Here is a 17,907-nt window from a genome sequence, read left to right as displayed (position 1 = left end):
GTTTGAGCAAGCTCCAGGAGTTGATGATGGACAGGGAAGCCTGGTGTGCTGCAGTCTATGGGGTGGCAAAGAGTCAGACATGACTGAGCAACTGAACTGAACTGATCAATTGTTTAAAAAAAAAAATCTTATTCCATTCCTACACATCTATTATTATCTCCCCATAGACATCTCAAATCCAATATGTTCAAAACTAACCTCAAGATAGATCTCTTACCTACTCCCCTTATCTAACTTGCTTCTATTCTTATATTCCTTCTTTTGACCACTATCCATCACTCCTAAAGCCCCCAATCCTATTTCATTTTCCCATCGTATTCAAAGCCAACCCAAGTCCTGTGGAGTCTAAGTCCTGAAATATCTCTTGTCTCTATCTCCTCTTATGCAAATTCATTGCCCCACTTTCAGGACTTAGGATTTCTCACCTGTTCTGCTTCCTCTGTGTCCTATTAGATCTTCTGTCAAAGACATAAACCTTAACATGCCACTTAAAAATATTCTATGGCTTCCATAATTCAGACTGAATTCCTTAACATGTCATTCAAATTCTTTCATGATTTAGCCCCTGTTTATCTTTCAGTTCATTCTTCTGTGCTTCTTTAGGGATCTTGTAATATAGAAAACTTTCTCAGACCTTCTCAAGGTGACCTTTCACCCATACGCCCCACAATACTGTGTGTTCACCTTAATTAGAACATCTGTCTCAAACATGATCATTTCTAATTAGATATCTTCCCCGCCAGACTGTACACTCTTTGCTTGTCACCTAAAATTTTCACACAAAGAGATTAAATGGAATGCTTCCATTGCCTCCTCACCCAGGCAGGCAGCCCCTGAGTAAAATGGTAGAAATAGAAAGAAAGATAGGAATGAAGAAAGAAAGACAGTGTTAGTCCTGACATTGGAGAGAGAAGAGTCCAGGAGGCTGTAGCCTCTGTTGATGAGTGAAGAAAGAAAAATACTGAATCCAGCATAAGCTTGACCATATGACCCCAGCAAGGATCAAGGAATTTAACCCTTGATATGAATCATTTTGAAAGAATACAGAAACATTTCTCTCTATCAGGACTTCTAGAAAAGACAACTGACTACTGGACAAGCTTTTGCCTGATAGATATGGATTAATCCCAAAGAACAAATGTTTCATTGTGAATTATGTCTTGACCACTTGCCAACAGGTGATTGCATTTAAAGAGCTATTGAGTTTTTTTTTTTTTAAGAGTTCTTAAAATGCGCTCATCATTGAAATCTTCAAGGGCAGATAAAGACTTCAAAATCAACACACTGGCCCAAAAAGAGTAAACACAGATCACAAAAACAATAACTTCTGGTAAATTTAACCAGTTAAATTTAGTTCTCTGTGTTCCTTTCTCCACACAAACATCATCATTGGTCTCAATATTTAACCAAACCCAAGTTTATTCTATATAAAAAAAAAAATAGAGCATTCTAAGATTCTACCTTCATTAGAAAGAAGATTTATATAAATGAAATGAAGAATTTAGTCACTTAATAAATGTGCTTTCAACCAAATTTTCTGCCTAAAATCACCAATATTTATAGAGGACATAACATAGTTCTAGTGTTACTGTTGACTCTGCTGCCTACAGTTTTAGATCTATCTCTTAGCTATTTTTGTGATTGATATGCCCCTCTTTACCAACATGGATATAAAATCAGAATATATTTTTAAAATACTCAAATTAAGTAACTATTCATCTTACTCCTCTGTCGTGAGAAAGTATTTCCTCTCTCTTCAGGGTTGTCTCATGTCCAATGCCAAGGGAAAGAAAAAATCTGAAGAGTTTTACTCAGCCCAAGGTGTTATTCTTGCTTTACCATCCTCATGATGTAAGAAAACTGGAAACTATGAGGAGTCCCCTCATGACAGATGCTGGAACTTGCAGCAGTTGCTGCTGAGGGAGTATCTGTGAAAAGTGGGCAGTTTGATAGTGAGATACAACGCTTCCTCATTTCTGTGAGAACCGCTGTTTCTCATAGTATCTGTGTGTGTGTGCATGCATGCTCAACTGTGTCTGACTCTTTGTGGCCCCATGGACTATAGCCTGCCGGGCTCCTCAGTCCATGGGATTCTCCAGGCAAGAAAACTCGAGTGGATTGCCATTCCCTTCTCCAGGAAATTTCCCGACCCAGGGATTGAACCCATGTTTCCTGGGTTTCCTGCATTGGCAGGCAGATTCTTTACCCCTGAGCCACCTGGGAAGCCCCTCTGCTGGTCAATCCATTGAAGAAGGGAACTTGGGTACCAGTCCATGGCTATTACACAGGTCTGGCAGAAGGTTCTCAAGGTAGAATATGGAAAAATAGAAAGACATGTTAAGATCAGCAATACTCACTACACAATATGACTAGTTACTTCAGTTCAGTCGCTCAGTTGTGTCCGACTCTTTTCGACCCCATGAATTGCAGCACGCCAGGCCTCCCTGTCCATCACCAACTCCCGGAGTTCACTCAGACTCACGTCCATCGAGTCAGTGATGCCCTCCAGCCATCTCATCCTCTGTCGTCCCCTTCTCCTCCTGCCCCCAATCCCAGCATCAGAGTCTTTTCCAATGAGTCAACTCTTTGCATGAGGTGGCCAAAGGACTGGAGTTTCAGCTTTAGCATCATTCCCTCCAAAGAAATCCCAGGGCTTATCTCCTTCAGAAGAAACTGGTTGGATCTCCTTGCAGTCCAAGGGACTCTCAAGAGTCTTCTCCAACACCACAGTTCAAAAGCATCAATTCTTCAGCACTCAGCTTTCTCCACAGTCCAACTCTCACATCTATAGATGACTACTGGAAAAACCATAGCCTTGACTTTAACATATATTAAACTCTGGTTAGTAAGTTTGCTTTTCACGGTGGTATAGTTGAGCAATTCTGAAGCTATTCTAAGTGTATTCTAAGCATGGGTAATTGAATAACTATGTATTATAGCTATAGAGAGGAAAAGACTGGAATGTATCCTGTGGGACTTAATTGAATTGGAACTATCAGCATAAGTTCATGGTTCTGTGTACATATATACAGAGAGAGAGAAGTTTGTTTATGTACATGTTTGTGTGTGTATGTGAGTGTGTGTTACCACTACCAGTAAGAGGGCCTCTGAACAATGACACACATGTAACAACAAGCACATCTCAGATACTGATTTCTAAATACCACTCTTTACTAGAAAGCCAGGGCTTCTTGGAGAAAAGGCTGACTCCTGGCTTGGATCAGTAAAAGCAAAAAATGATCCTGTAATACCTTGTGCTGAAAATTAAGGAACTACGTAAATCACATCAAAGGGACAAGGAATCAACTGCAAGAGTCCCCACTAATCATATCTAGGACAATTGATAAAATAAATTGATGTTAAATATAGTGGGTCAAAATTACATGATGGCCAAGTAATTCTCACAAAATATGTCTCCACCTTTCAGGGGAGGGAGCTGGTGGACACCACCTTGTTCAACTGATCTATGTCAATATCACTACACTGTGGCAAATTGACACCATGTGCTTCCAGATGTGATGCACTGAGAAGGACATGTCACCTTAACCGTGCCAAAAATGCATGGCCTGAAATTAATCACACCCAGACTGAGAAGAATTCTACAAAACAACTGACTTGTTCTCTTAAGAAATGTCAAGGGTAAGCAAGACAAGGTAAAACTGAAAAACGCTTTCAGTTTAAAGGATGCCAAAGAGACTTGACAACTACGGCTACACGTGATGACTAGATTAACATATAAGCAAGACAAACACAAAGAAAAAAACCAGTAGACATAACGGATATTATTGAGCCAAGGGATGAAATTTGAATATGCACTATGCGTTAAATAATAGTGCTATGCTCATACTCAGTCATGTCTGCTTCTTTGTCCCTGCATGGACTGTAGCCTGCCAGGCTCCACTGTCTATGGGATTTTTCAGGCAAGAATATTGAAGGGGGTTGTCATTTCCTCCTCCAGTGGACCGTTCCAACCCAGGGATCAAACCCACCGAATCATTGGGAAAGCCCCAATAGTGCTATAGTAGCGTTAAGTTTGGGTTTCTCTCATGGTTCAGTTGGTAAAAAATCCACCTACAGTGCAGGAGATGCAGGTTCAGTCCCTGGGCTGGGAAGATCCCCTGGAGAAGGGCATGGCAACCCACTCCAGTGTTCTTGCCTGGAAAGTCCCATGGACAGAGGACTCTGGCAGGCTACAGTCTATGGGGTCACAAAGAGTCCAAGACGTCTGAAGAGACTGAGCACATATGCTCGCAATGTTAAGTTCCCTGATTTCAGTGTCCTTAATTTCAGAAAATTCACATGAAATGATTTAGTAGAAAAGGGACATGATGTCTTGAACTTTTACTGAAATAATTCAGGAAAAAAAAAAAAAACATTTTGGACACATAAACACATTGATATGAGAAGAGAAAATGCTAAAGTAATTGGAGCAAAATGGAAACTGGTGAAGGAGCCCCTTGTAATAGGCTTGAAACTTCCCTATAAGTCTGAAATTGCATCAAAATAAAAACTTAAGACAAAAAACTAAAATTATATAACATTCGGAAATATTGATTAAATGACCAACAAAACTGGGTTATATTCTTGGAGAACTTATACATGGCTCTATTAAAAGTTATTTTCAAAAATAAAATTCTTTCTTAAACAGTTAAAATAATCTATCTGAGTATATTATTAAATTTTTCCAGCCCTTATAATAGTTATCTAAATATTAAAACTATAAAGGTGAAATGACTATCCTTGGTACGTATTTGTTTGTTTAACCAATTTCTTAGCTTTATCTATCACACCATGTTACCACTGTTTTTGTGAAGAATTTTTAAAATATGGAATTGTTATTTTCACTTTTCTTATAAAACTGCCTACAGTATTTTTCATAGTTGAATTTTATAATTAGTAAACTTGAAATTCATGACAGCTTCATTGACCTCTGTCTTTCGACCATGGTATTTTTCCTTTTCTTTTTTTTTTGGCTGCATGGTGTGGCATGCAGGACCTCAGCTCCCCAACCAGGGATCAAACCTGTGCCCTTTGAACTAGGAGCATGAAGTCTCAACTACTGAACCTCAAAGGAAGTTCCTTGACCGTAGTATTTTTATTTAAGAAGCTACACTCTCTACTGAGCACTCCACAGGCAGTTCTGGGCAAAGTCTGCCAAACTGAATCTATTTTCAAATTTTAACTTTTAAACTGGGATCTGTAAATATTTTAACCCAAACATTGCACAGGTACTTTTTTAAAAATCTCAGAATACTTTGCTCAATAAATATTTTTATAAGATAAAATTCTTATTAAAAGATGTTCTTTTTATAATTTTTCTAAATATTTCATGTAATTTAGATTATAGAAATCATAGGTCTTCTCAATTTCAATGAATTCCACATAGAATAAAAATTTATCAAATTGAAAATAAAATCTTCTCAAAAGATTTTTTCCACATGTTGATCTATTTCACAGTTTGAGCATTTCTTAACTAATTTGTTCACTTCTCCCCTTGCTTTTGTAAGGATAAATATTAATATCTCCCTGTTTGCAAGCTTTCTTTTTAATAATTTCAGTTTACTATAAACTTTAAAAGTTAAAGGAACATTTGTTTCCTTTATTGAATAATTTGATTAAATATTTCCAAATGATTTTGAAAAAAATACAATCAAAATTTAGAGGACTTTTTTCTCCATGGTTGACATTGAAATTGATTTTCCAAGCAATTCTTCAAAAAGTTCAAACGTTTATAAGATTCAATAACGCATGTCAAGGAGAAAGCACATACTGTCTGTCATACTGCAGTTTTTGTTTGCTTTTGTGAGGTCACTTCATCACACATACACACACAAATATTGTGATTCAGTTACTCTATGTACAAATTTAACCACTATCAGCTTCTACTTCAATTACTAAAACACTGAAATTTGGATGCAGTTAAGTGTTGTGACTCATTGGAAAAGACTCTGATGCTGGGAGGGATTGGGGGCAGGAGGAGAAGGGGACGACAGAGGATGAGATGGCTGGATGGCATCACTGACTCGATGGACATGAGTCTGAGTGAACTCCGGGCGTTGGTGATGGACAGGGAGGCCTGGCGTGCTGCGATTCATGGGGTTGCAAAGAGTCGGACACGACTGAGCGACTGAACTGAACTGAACTGAAGTGTTGTGTGTTCACCAAAATCAATTCCAAGTACGTTTCCATTCCATAGAGAGAATGAGTACAGTGTAGTTTTTACCATGGTGTTATGCTCTGCTAAAATTTATCCTCATAGTATCACAATAGCAACAAATAATTTCATCTTCAATTGACTGTTTAACTGAATTTATCACAGTATTCACAATGATGTCAGATGTTTCAGTACTTTGATTTCATGAACTGTCAGATGGAAAAATAATTGAATCATTAACCAAAATTAACTGATGTCCTCACTGAAGCATTTGATGATCCTGACATAAAACTGGAATTATTTAATTGTTCACCAAATTCTTACTGCTAATGGAACCACCACTTTAACATTGCTTTGTACGTGCACAAGAAATCTTGAAATTGAAAGTGATTGAAATTATTTTAGAAGGACATACATGTGACCTAAATGAAAAATCACACTTCAGAGTGATGTATAAACATATCTTTCCACAGCTGCACATATTTAATTGTTTGCTTGGGGCACAATCTATTAAAATAACATCCAACACTGAAATCAGTGCTTCGCTTCTTCAGCAGATGTGTCTTGGCTTTTTATATGTTTAGCTACATCACTAAAACCCCTCATATCAACCAACATTTTATGCAAATTTTATATTCGTCGTCAGTTGATAAAAGAGCATTCAGGACTTTATCTTTCATTAAACATGCTCTTTCAGGCTTTTGGCTTGATTTTGTGCTGTTGTTGCTTTTGTTTTTTAGCTTGTTGCTGCTGAAAGTACATATTGCAAAATGTTTAAATAGAGTTGCCACATAACAAATGACAAAACCATTACAGCTAGAGAGTTCATATTATTTTCCATATATGTACCTGTGTCAGGACTCTTCAGTCTTTATATGCAGCCCGTAATTTGCATACACTTAACCTGTAATTTCCTGTGTTATCTGCTGATGGACAATCTCATGGCTTTGCCAACCTCCCCGGTTAGGGCACATACCTGGGCACAGCTGGCTGGTAGACCAAATGGCAAGCAGAGGCAGCCACTTGTCAAAGAGAAAAAGGAGTTAGCTCAAGTGTGGATGCTCTTCTTTTCAACATGCATGCTATTTTTGAAAAGGAGGGGTTAATTATATTGTGTATGGAAACAGTGGAAAAAACAGGTATGACTTATCATTAGTCCTCTTTCAGACTTGACCATATGTTCAAGTAAAAACTGCTCACTGCATGTGCATGTTTCACGTGACTGGGTAGAAGCTCAAAGCACAAGGTAGAGGGCTACTGTTAGTTTTCTTTGCTGCTAAAAAGTTTTCCTCATTCATAAAATGGGAATAATAATAGATCTACTTAGGAAGTCACTGTAAGGAGTTAAAGAGTTAACATGTATAACTCAGTCAAAGGAACTGTTTTATCAGAATTAGGCATTATTATTATAACTATTACTGCTTTCTAGAAAAAACAACACTGTGATTCCTCATTGTTGAGATTTTTAGAAGCCAAAGTATTTCCAGACCCTTTGCTGTCATGTTCTATGACAAATAGTGTTTTATTCGCCAATTCCTTTATGGCTGTACCTCTGCAGATATTACTTCCATTGCTGCAACTGCAGCAGTTAGCTTTCATGGGCAGGCTTGTTACAATTTCTTGGCTCATGTGATAAATTAAACTTTTTTAAAAAAGTAAACGTAAGCCTATTCCACATAAACTGTTAATAAGCCATAGTTTCTCCACTTCAGATTCAAATAGCTAGTGTTATGAACGTACATTCAGAAATTTCCATCTCTCCCCCATTTTATTTAATCATGTTAGTCTGAGTCCATAGCTTTATTTCCCTTGAGCTCTTTCTGATTATCTAAATTATTAGTTTTGAATCACCTGTCATTAGGAAAGAATTTGGGCTTCCCTGGTGGCTCAGTGGTAAAGAATCTGCTTGCCAGTGCAAGAGACAGGGGTTCAATCTCTGTTCAGGGAAGATCCCACGTGCCTCAAAGTAACTAAGCCCATGTACCACAACTATTGAGCATGTGCTCTAGAGCCCAAGAACCACAACTCCTGAAACCTGTGCACCCTTGAGCCCATGCTCAGCAACAAAAGAAGCCACAGCAATGAGAAGCCCATTCACCGCTACTGGAGAAAAGCCCGCACAGCAACAGGGACCCAGCACAGCCAACACAGAAATAAATAAATATTTTTTAAGGAAGAATGAATTTGGACTCAAATAGTCCTATGCTTTATTAACTGTGTGGACTTGGGCAATTTCAACCTAAGTCTCACTTTTAATCTGTCGAATGAATAATAAGAAATACTTTGCATCACAAAATATGGGATGGTGAAATGACATCAAAACTGGTATATCTCTCAATATCTTATTATAGTAATAAAATATAATTATAAATATATTTATTAAAACAACATATAGTACATATTTCATTAATTATGTATTATGATAATAAAAATTATTATAGAAAACTATTCACCAAGATGACATTAGACATTTATTATTATAATAATTAATAAAATATTATTATGAAAAACTGTTCCACCAGGATAAGAATGATCACTATGATAGTCCAATAGAGACCTCCTTCCAGTAGTTTGACTCTTTAACAGCTACAAATTGACCTATTAACCAACTTTAAAACCCTAGCAGTAAGAACTGAGATTAATACTTTAAGACAGTCAACACAAATCTGGGTGTCTTCTTAAGCTCAGATCATTTTTTTCTGATACGTTGTTTTTCTGTACCTTCCTCTCATTGTATTCATCAGCTCTTTTCATGTGTCTAAATCAATCTGTCCACACATTGTGTGGAAGCTTGCAAGTTTTGGTCAGAAAACAAATTTTCAATACAGCATCAAAAATAAGCATCGAGTATAGCATCACGGATATGTGGGTAATTCAGGAAGTAGTTGATAGGATGATCTTTCTGACAGCAGTTAACATTTATAGATAGAATATCTTCTAAATGCAGATGTTTAATATTAATGAAAGCCAAAATAAGATAAAATAATGAAAGCCAGTACTGCAGAGCTCTTACCATGTAGCAGGCAGTCTTCTCAGTGCTTCACATGCATAAACCCCCCGTAATCCTAGAACAATCCTACAGTTGATACTACTATTACCCCATTTTACAGATGAAGAAATTGAGTCCCAGAAAGACTAAGTTCTCGTCCCAGTGGGAGAGTCAGGTTACAAAACCAGAGAGTATGGTACCTCAGTCCACATTTTTTTGTCTGTTTTTTACAGTTTTTTTTAAGTATAATTGCTTTACATTGCTGTGTTAGTTTCTGCTGTGCAATGAAGTGAATCAGCTATAGGTATAGGTATATCCCCTCCCTCTCGCACCTCCCACACACTCAGCCCCATCTCACACCTCCAGGTCATCACAGAGAAACACACTTGCAGCTCCCTGTGCTATACAGCTGTTTCCCACTAGCTATCTATTTTACACACGATAGTGTCAATCCTAATCTCCCAAATCATCCCACTCTGCCCTCCCCCCTCCCCTGTCCACATGTCCATTTTCTATTTCTGCCCTGCAAATAGGTTCATGTGTACCATTTTCCTATATTCCACATATAGGAGTTAATATAAATATTTGTTTTTCTCTTTCTGACTTCCTTCACTCTGTATGACAGACTGACGTCTCTACATCCATGTCTCTACAAACGACCCACACCTGTCAGGATGGGCACCACCAAAAAATCTACAAACAATAAATGCTGTAAAGGATGTGGAGAAAAGGGAATCCTCTTGTACTGTTGGTAGGAATGTAAATTGATGCAGCCACTATGGAGAACAATGTGGAGGTTCCTTTAAAAACTAAAAATAGAACAATCATATGACCCAGCAATCCCACTCTGGGGCATTTACCCTGAGAAGACCATATGTAAAGTCACACAAGCACCCCCATGTTCACAGCAACACTATTTACAATAGCCAGGACATGGAAACAATCTAAATGCCCATCAGCAGATGAGCGGATAGAGAAAATGTGGTACGTATATACAACGGAATACATATATACTACTCAGCCATAAAAAGAAACAAAATTGGGTCATTAGTACAGTTGGCATTTTGAACCTGTAGCTGTGCTGCCTCTCTGCCACTTTGCCAAGTGCCATCCACAGCAGGCACCCACATCACCCTTGGGGGAAGGGACTGGGATGGAAATCCGCTGTGGTAGAGAGCATGCACAGGAAATATACCCAGTGAGGACACATCCCAACATGTTGCAAATGCTGCACGCCTGTTGCTCTTCCTTTCAAAAAGGCCGCCCATTCCAGCTCTGCACACAGAACGGGCTTTCCGCTCACGGGGCCATAATACTCACTGTGATGCTCTGTTTGCCCAGTGACCCTCTGGTCCTGGAGCCCCGCGAAGGTACCCTAGAACATGATCCCACATTTTTCCTCTCTGCGCCCACTTTCTCCCTCTTCTGCGTTGTTGTCATGGCACCCTATAGCCCTATACACTTCTCTCTCCCTTTCTGGGTGGGCTTGAGGAGGTAGGGAGGATGCGTGGTGGGGCAGGTCTCACTAGATCCTGTGCATCTTGTTTGAACAGAGTGCCCAACACTCAGCGCACTTCTCACTCCTGCCCAGGCCAGATGCAACCCAGCTGTCCTTTCCCTAGAGCCCGGGCAACCCCTGCCTGGTTTGTGTTTCCCTTGCCCTACTTTTTTGAAAGGCCTTTCATCACAGCTTTTTGCTTTGGAACACAACAAGGGCTTCCCTTGTGGCTCAGCTGGTAAAGAATCTGCCTGCAATGCGGGAGACCTGGGTTCCATCCCTGGGTTAGGAAGATCCCCTGGAGAAGGGAAAGGCTACCCACTCCAGTATTCTGGCCTGGATATTTCCATGGACTATATTGGGGGTCACAAAGAGTCAGATATGACTGAGCAACTTTCATTTCACTCACAACAAGGAAGGGTGTAGGTGGGCAGTGATGGCTTCTTCTTGTCCCGTCTCCCTGCTGCTAGGCGGCCGGCCCTTCCTGAGCAGCCACCCATCCCCAGCCCAGCTACCCGCAAGCGCCCCCTTCCCTGCTGCCTCTTGGACCAGTCGGAGTGCGATGTGATCAGCTGGCCTGACCCCGCCCTCCTCCCCTTTGCTCCCTTTCCCTTTCCTCCCAGTGCTTTCGCCATCACGACCACAGCATCGGGCCTGGTTCCAGCAACAAGCTGCTTCACGATGCCCTCTGCCAGAGAACCACAGCTGCCTGCGGAATGCCAGAACCTTCCAGAAAAAGCCTACCGGAGAACTCCGCTCTTAAAAATCCCAGCTCAGGTCCTCTTTCTTCCAGAACCGTGGTCATGCTCTGGCATGTGCCAAATGCCTCCACACTCAGTACTTCATCTATATTCCTTCAGGGAGAAATCCCTTCACACCTTTAGGGTAGGTTGAGACTCAGAAAGGTTAATAAATGGAGGAAGGGAGAAAGGGCCACACTCCAGCTCTATGAGCATTGTCTCCAGGTGAGCATTCCTGGAGCTATTGACTGATGCTCAGGGCTACCAGGCAACTCATCCTAGACCCTGGAGCTGAAACAGCCCCCTCCAGCCCCCAATGCAGAATTCTTTTCTCTAGACCTCCCAGGAGTTAAATCCCTCGGTCCTCAGGTCTCCTACAGCACATGACAGACATCACTCCCATCTCCCACAGCCCCAGATACTTCATAGCTGCCCGTCCCCATCAGTGTCTGTGAGGGTAAGGCCAATGTTTTGTTCATCCATTTTTTAAAAAAACAAAACAAAACATTTTGTTTGTTTTGGACTGTGCTGGGTCATTGTTCCTGCTCACAGGCTTTCTCTAGTTTCTATGAGTGGAGGCCAGTCTCTAGTTGTGGTTTGAAGACTTCTCATTACAGTGAATTCTCTTGTTGAGGAGCACAGGCTCTAGGCACCAGGGCTTCAGTATCTTTGGCTCACAGGCTTAGTTACACCAAAGCACCTGGGATCTTCCCAAATTAGGGATCAAAACTGTGTTCCCTGCATTGGCAAGCTGATTCTTATCCACTGGACCACCAGGGAAGCCCCTTGTACATTTTTTTATCCTCAGCATCATCTCATTCATCTTGAAAATTCTCAACATTTGCTTTATGGAGATATTTTAAGACAGACAAGGGTCTCACAGATAGAGAGATTTTGTTAATGCCTGGTGGCCTGCCGTCTATGGGGTCACACAGAGTCGGACACAACTGAATTGACTTAGCAGCAGCAGCAGCAGGATCAGGAAGTTGGGGAAGTTCAGTTCAGTCACTCAGTCACGTCCAACTCTTTGCCAAAAGATGGACTGCAGCATGCCAGGCTTCCCTATCCATCACTAACTTCCAGAGCTTACTCAAACTCATGTCCATTGAGTTGGTAATCCTCTGTCATCCCCTTCTCCTCCCACCTTCAATCTTTCCCAGCATCAGGGTCTTTTCCAATGAGGCAGTTCTTCACACCAGCTGGCCAAAGTACTGGAGCTTCAGCTTCAGCATCAGTCCTTCCAACGAACACTCAGGACTGATCTCCTTTAGGATGGACTGGTTGGATCTCCTTGCAGTCCAAGGGACTCAAGAGTTTTCTCCAACACCACAGTTCAAAAGTATCAATTCTTTGGCGCTCAACTTTCTTTATAGTCCAACTCTCACATCTATAGATGACTACTGGAAAAACCATAGCTTTGACTAAATGGACATTTGTTGGTAAAGTAATGTCTCTGCTTTTTAATATGCTGTCTAGGTTGGTCATAGCTTTTCTTCCAAGGAGCAAGTGTCTTTTAATTTTATGGTTGCAGTTACCACCTGCAGTGATTTGGAGCCTGAGAAAATAAAGTTTATCACTGTTTCCATTGTTTCCCCTTCTATTTGCTATGAAGTGATGGGACCAGATGCCATGATCTTAGTTTTCTGAATGTTGAGTTTTAAGCCTGCTTTTCACTCTCCTCTTTCACTTTCATCAACAGGCTCCTCAGTTCCTCTTTGCTTTCTGCCATTCGGGTGGTGTCATCTGCATATCTGAAGTTATTGATATTTCTCCCGGCAATCTTGATTCCAGCTTGTGCTTCATCCAGCCCAGCATTTCACATGATGTATTCTGCACAGAAGTTAAATAAGCAGGATGACAATATACAGCCTTGACATACAGTCTGTACAAAATACAGCCTTTCCCAAATTGGATCCAGTCTGTTGTTCCATGTCCAGTTCTAACTGCTGCTTCTTGACCTGCACACAGATTTCTCAGAAGGCAGGTAAGGTGTTCTGGTACTCCAATTTCTTGAAGAATTTTCCACAGTTTCTTGTGATCCACACAGACAAAGGCTTTGACGTAGTCAGTAAAGCAGATGTTTTTCTGGAACTTTCTTGCTTATTTGATGATCCAGCAGATGTTGGCAATCTGATCTCTTGTTCCTCTGCCTTTTTTAAATGCAGTTTGAACATCTGGAAGTTCTCATTTCATGTACCACTGAAGCCTGGCTTGGAGAATTTTGAGCAATACTTTGCTAGCACAACTGTGGGGGTAGTTTGAACACTCTGGCATTGCCCTTCTTTGAGATTGGAATGAAAACTGACCTTTTCCAGTCCTGTGGCCACTGCTGAGTTTTCCAAATTTGCTGGCATATTGAGTGCAGCACTTTCACAGCATCATCTCTCAAGATTTGAAATAGCTCAACTAGAATTCTATCACCTCCACTAGCTTTGTTCATAGTTTTGCTTCCTAAGGCCCACTTGACTTCTCACTCCAGGATGTCTGGCTCTAGGTGAGTGATCACACCATCATGGTTATCTTGGTCGTGAAGATCTTTCTTGTATAGTTCTTCTGTGTATTCTTGCCACCTTTTCTTAATATCTTCTGCTCCTGTTAGGTCCATACCACTTCTATCCTTTATTGTGTCCATCTTTGCATGAAATGTTCCCTTGGTATTTCTAATTTTCTTGAAGAGATCTCTATTCTTTCCCATTCTATTGTTTTCCTCTATTTCTTTGTATTGATCACTGAGGAAGGCTTTCTTATCTCTCCTTGCTTTTCTTTGGAACTCTGTATTCAGATTGGTTTATCTTTCCTTTTCTCCTTTCCTTTTGCTTCTCTTCTTTTCTCAGCTATTTGTAAGGCCTCCTCATACAATAGAAGAATGGATGTCTTTGAACGGTGGTGTTGGAGAAGACTCTTGAGAGTCCCTTGGACTGCAAGGAGATCAGACCAGTCAATCCTAAAGGAAATCAGTCCTGAATATTCATTGGAAGGACTGATGCTGAAACTGAAGTTCCAATACTCTGGCCACTTGATGCAAAGAACTGACTCAGTGGAAAAGACCTTGATGCTGGGAATGATTGAAGGCGGGAAGAGAAGGGGATGACAGAGGATGAGATGTTTGGATGGTATCACCGACTTGATGGACATGAGTTTGAGCAAGCTCCAGGAACTGGTGATGGATAGGGAGACCTGGTGTGCTGCAGTCTATGGGGTGGCAGAGTCGGAAACACCTGAGTAACCGAACTGAACTGAACTGAACTGAAGGGGAAGCCCAAAGAAATTGAGCAACTTGCCCAGACTCATATACTCAGTCATCCAGCTGGAACTAGAACTTGGATCTTCCCAATTCAGTGAGTCCAAACCCTTTGAAAATTGGGGGGAGGGAGGTGGTGCGGGTAGGGGAAGGAAGGAAGGAAGAAAGGAAAGAAAGAAGAAAAGGATACAGAAATCTTCTAAAATGTCCTCCTTTCTCCTTCAGCCCACACTCCCCTGGAAGCCAGTGCAATACTGCTGTCTGCCGTCCTTTCTCATAGGCCTTGTAGAGGTGGTCATAGCAAGTTTGGAAGCCTCTAGGCAGAGCTGGATGAGGAAAATGCTCCTCCACGGGTGCTCTCTTCCTTTCCCCAACCATTCCTTCCCCTTCCAGGAATTCACCTCTATATGAAAGGTGGACAAATTTTTACCTTCAAGTACCTTTCATCACAAAGAGCAAAAATTTTACCCAACACAGATGTCCAAAATAGGGAAACAGTTAAGTAAATTATGATATACCTACATAATGGCAGCATATGCACTCACTGACAAACCATACTTTGATAATACAATGAATTCATGCATAACATGGAAAATACTCATATTAACTCACAGCTAATGAGTGTTTGGGGCGTCCCAGTTGGCTCAGTGGTAAAGAATTCACTTGCCAATGCATGGGACACAGGTTCAATCCCTGGGTCAGGAAGATCCCCTGGAGAAGGAAATAGCAACCCACTTCAAGAGAGAGGGGACATATATATACTTACGGCTGATTCACATTGTTGTATGGTAGAAACCAACACAATATTATAAAGCAATTATACTCCAATTAAAAATAAATTTGAAAAAACTTCTTTAAAAAATAAATACCATCTAAGGTAGCTGTCCATGGTCAGTGGCAGTATGCATAGCTTTCACTTCCTAAGTATGTTAAATATTTTTCAAGCATTCCACAGTGAAGAACTATTTCTCTTATTCTTTGGTTTATTTAAAGGCACAATAAAAGCTCTTGTAAAAAGTATTGCTCCCAAGGAAATGGCAGCTACATCACCAGAGTTTGCAAAGGAAGAAAAAAGAAGAGACTTCAGAAAAGGTTCATGGAAAAGTGAGAGAGACTGAGCCATCCTGCTGCCTACACCCCATTCCCATGTCTTCCAAGCCTCCTCCAAGCTCTAGTTCAGGTCCTGCTTTCACTCAGAACTGTCCCAACTCTGGACCTGAGGAGGGAAACAGGAGCTACTTGCCTCATAGTAATAACTAACAAACTCCTACCTTGGCCATCGTCTAAAGAATTTCCCTCCGAAGGGAAGTCTCCTGAAGTCCCCTGCTCTGAGCTGTATCTCCCATTGGAAAGTAAAAACCCACCTCAGACTTCTTAACTCAGTGAAGTCACCCAGCCCCTGTGCTCAGCATTTCACATGATGAGGCTTCTCTGGTGGCTCAGATGGTAAAGAATCTGCCTGCAATACAGGAGACCCAGGTTTGATCCCTGCGTTGGGAAGATCCCCTGGAGAAAGAAATTTCAACCCATTCCAGTATGCTTGCCTGGAGAATCCCATGGACGGAGGAGCCTGGCGGGCTACAGTCCATGGGGTTGCAAAGAGTCAGACACAACTGAGCAACTAAGCGTGCATGCACAAGGAATATTACAAAGGAGGCCAGGGAGGCTAGAGGTGCACCCAAGAGTCCTATGCCCACTTCCTTCTCTGGGTCAGCCCCACCCAGTTTTCCCAGAATGCCCTGGATTTTGAGGAATGGCAACAAAGGGGACTATTTGAAATGTACGTCACTCAGCTTCCCCTAGTGTGACTTGGGCTGCCACACTGTTCTTTCCGGGGCACCAGGACTATGCTGCTTGCTTATTTTTAGAACACGCTCTTCTGACATCCGCATCCTGCAGGAACACACGTGTACACACACTCGCAGACACCAGCAAGTGCACCGGTAGAGTCACAACCACAAATGCCAGCGTGCATCCCCAGGGCAGGGCGCCCCAGAGATAATCATAAAAGCCTGTCCAAGGAGGGAAGCAGGCAGATAGGCAAGCATCCGAGAGTCTGCTTTCTTCTCCATCTCCTTTGATGTATCTTCTTCCTCAACCTGACCCCTGTTGACTAAAAAAAGATGCACGATGTGAAAGTTTCAATTAAGGTTTATTGGGGGCAAAATGAGGACTGCAGCCAGGGAGACAACTAGGTCTAATAAACAACCCCAAAGAGGTAGTGGGGAAGGACAGCATGCATGTGATTTTGATAAAGGAGGAGTACGTGCAATCCAGCATATTTATTTTTTAGAAAGTTTCTGCTGGTTTCATGAAGCTTCTGCAAGTCACAAGAAACAGTTGTCACAATGAAAGATTTTAGTGCTTTTGTAGATATGAGGAAATACAAGAATTGGGCTCATAATATCAGCTCCTGAGAATATCTAACAAACTGAAGACCTGTACTGCCAGTTTTCCAAGATCACAGAGCGCCTCATTTCTGCTCTTCACCTTGAACTCCTCCAGTGGGTGTTGAAGGTCAGCAGCTGCAGCAGCACATGATTTAATCCTTGTAGAGGTAGATGGCAAGCACTCACGGCAAGTGCCAATTTGTAGCTGACAACCATAAAGGCTGGAGTGTCCCGGGACTCAGTCCCTGAACTTGTCTCTTCTCCATATATTCATATCATGGAAGATCTCATCCAAACAAATCAATAAGCTGACAGTTCCAGCCAGGACTCTCTTGTTAACTCTTATAACAACAATGTTTACAGATCACCTAACCATGGGTAGCAAAACAATGACTAGAAGTAACACAGAGACTTTAAAATCTACTTTCAGGATATTTTTACTTTATCTTGGGAAGCAGGGTTCTCTCCATCAAGTCTTTAAACGAAAAAAAAGGAAGGGAAGGAAAAGAAATTCTGCCTTAGGGACTTTCCTGGTGGTCCAATAGCTAAGACTCAGCGCTCCCAATGCAGAGAGCCTGGGATTCAATCCCTGGTCAGGGAACTAGATCCCACATGCTGCAGCTAAAGACCCCACAAGTCTCAACAAAGACCCAGATTGGCCAAATAAATTTATTTTAAAAAAATTTTTTAAAAGAAAGTCTGCCTTAAAGTGTTTTACAAAGAAGTTTAAGAAAGTTCAAATGAGCAGAGTAGAAGATGAGTTTCATGTCATGGATGACCATACTAACAATAAAATTAAACAATTTATTTTTTGTAAACACTTTCAGATTTGTTCTTTCATTTGATATTCATAACAACTCTATATGGCAAGCAGATGAAATAATTTCATCCATGT

This window comes from Bos indicus x Bos taurus, chromosome 20 (assembly GCF_003369695.1).
Source record: "Bos indicus x Bos taurus breed Angus x Brahman F1 hybrid chromosome 20, Bos_hybrid_MaternalHap_v2.0, whole genome shotgun sequence".
Taxonomy (NCBI): Eukaryota; Metazoa; Chordata; class Mammalia; order Artiodactyla; family Bovidae; genus Bos; species Bos indicus x Bos taurus.
This window is presented reverse-complemented; position numbering follows the sequence as displayed.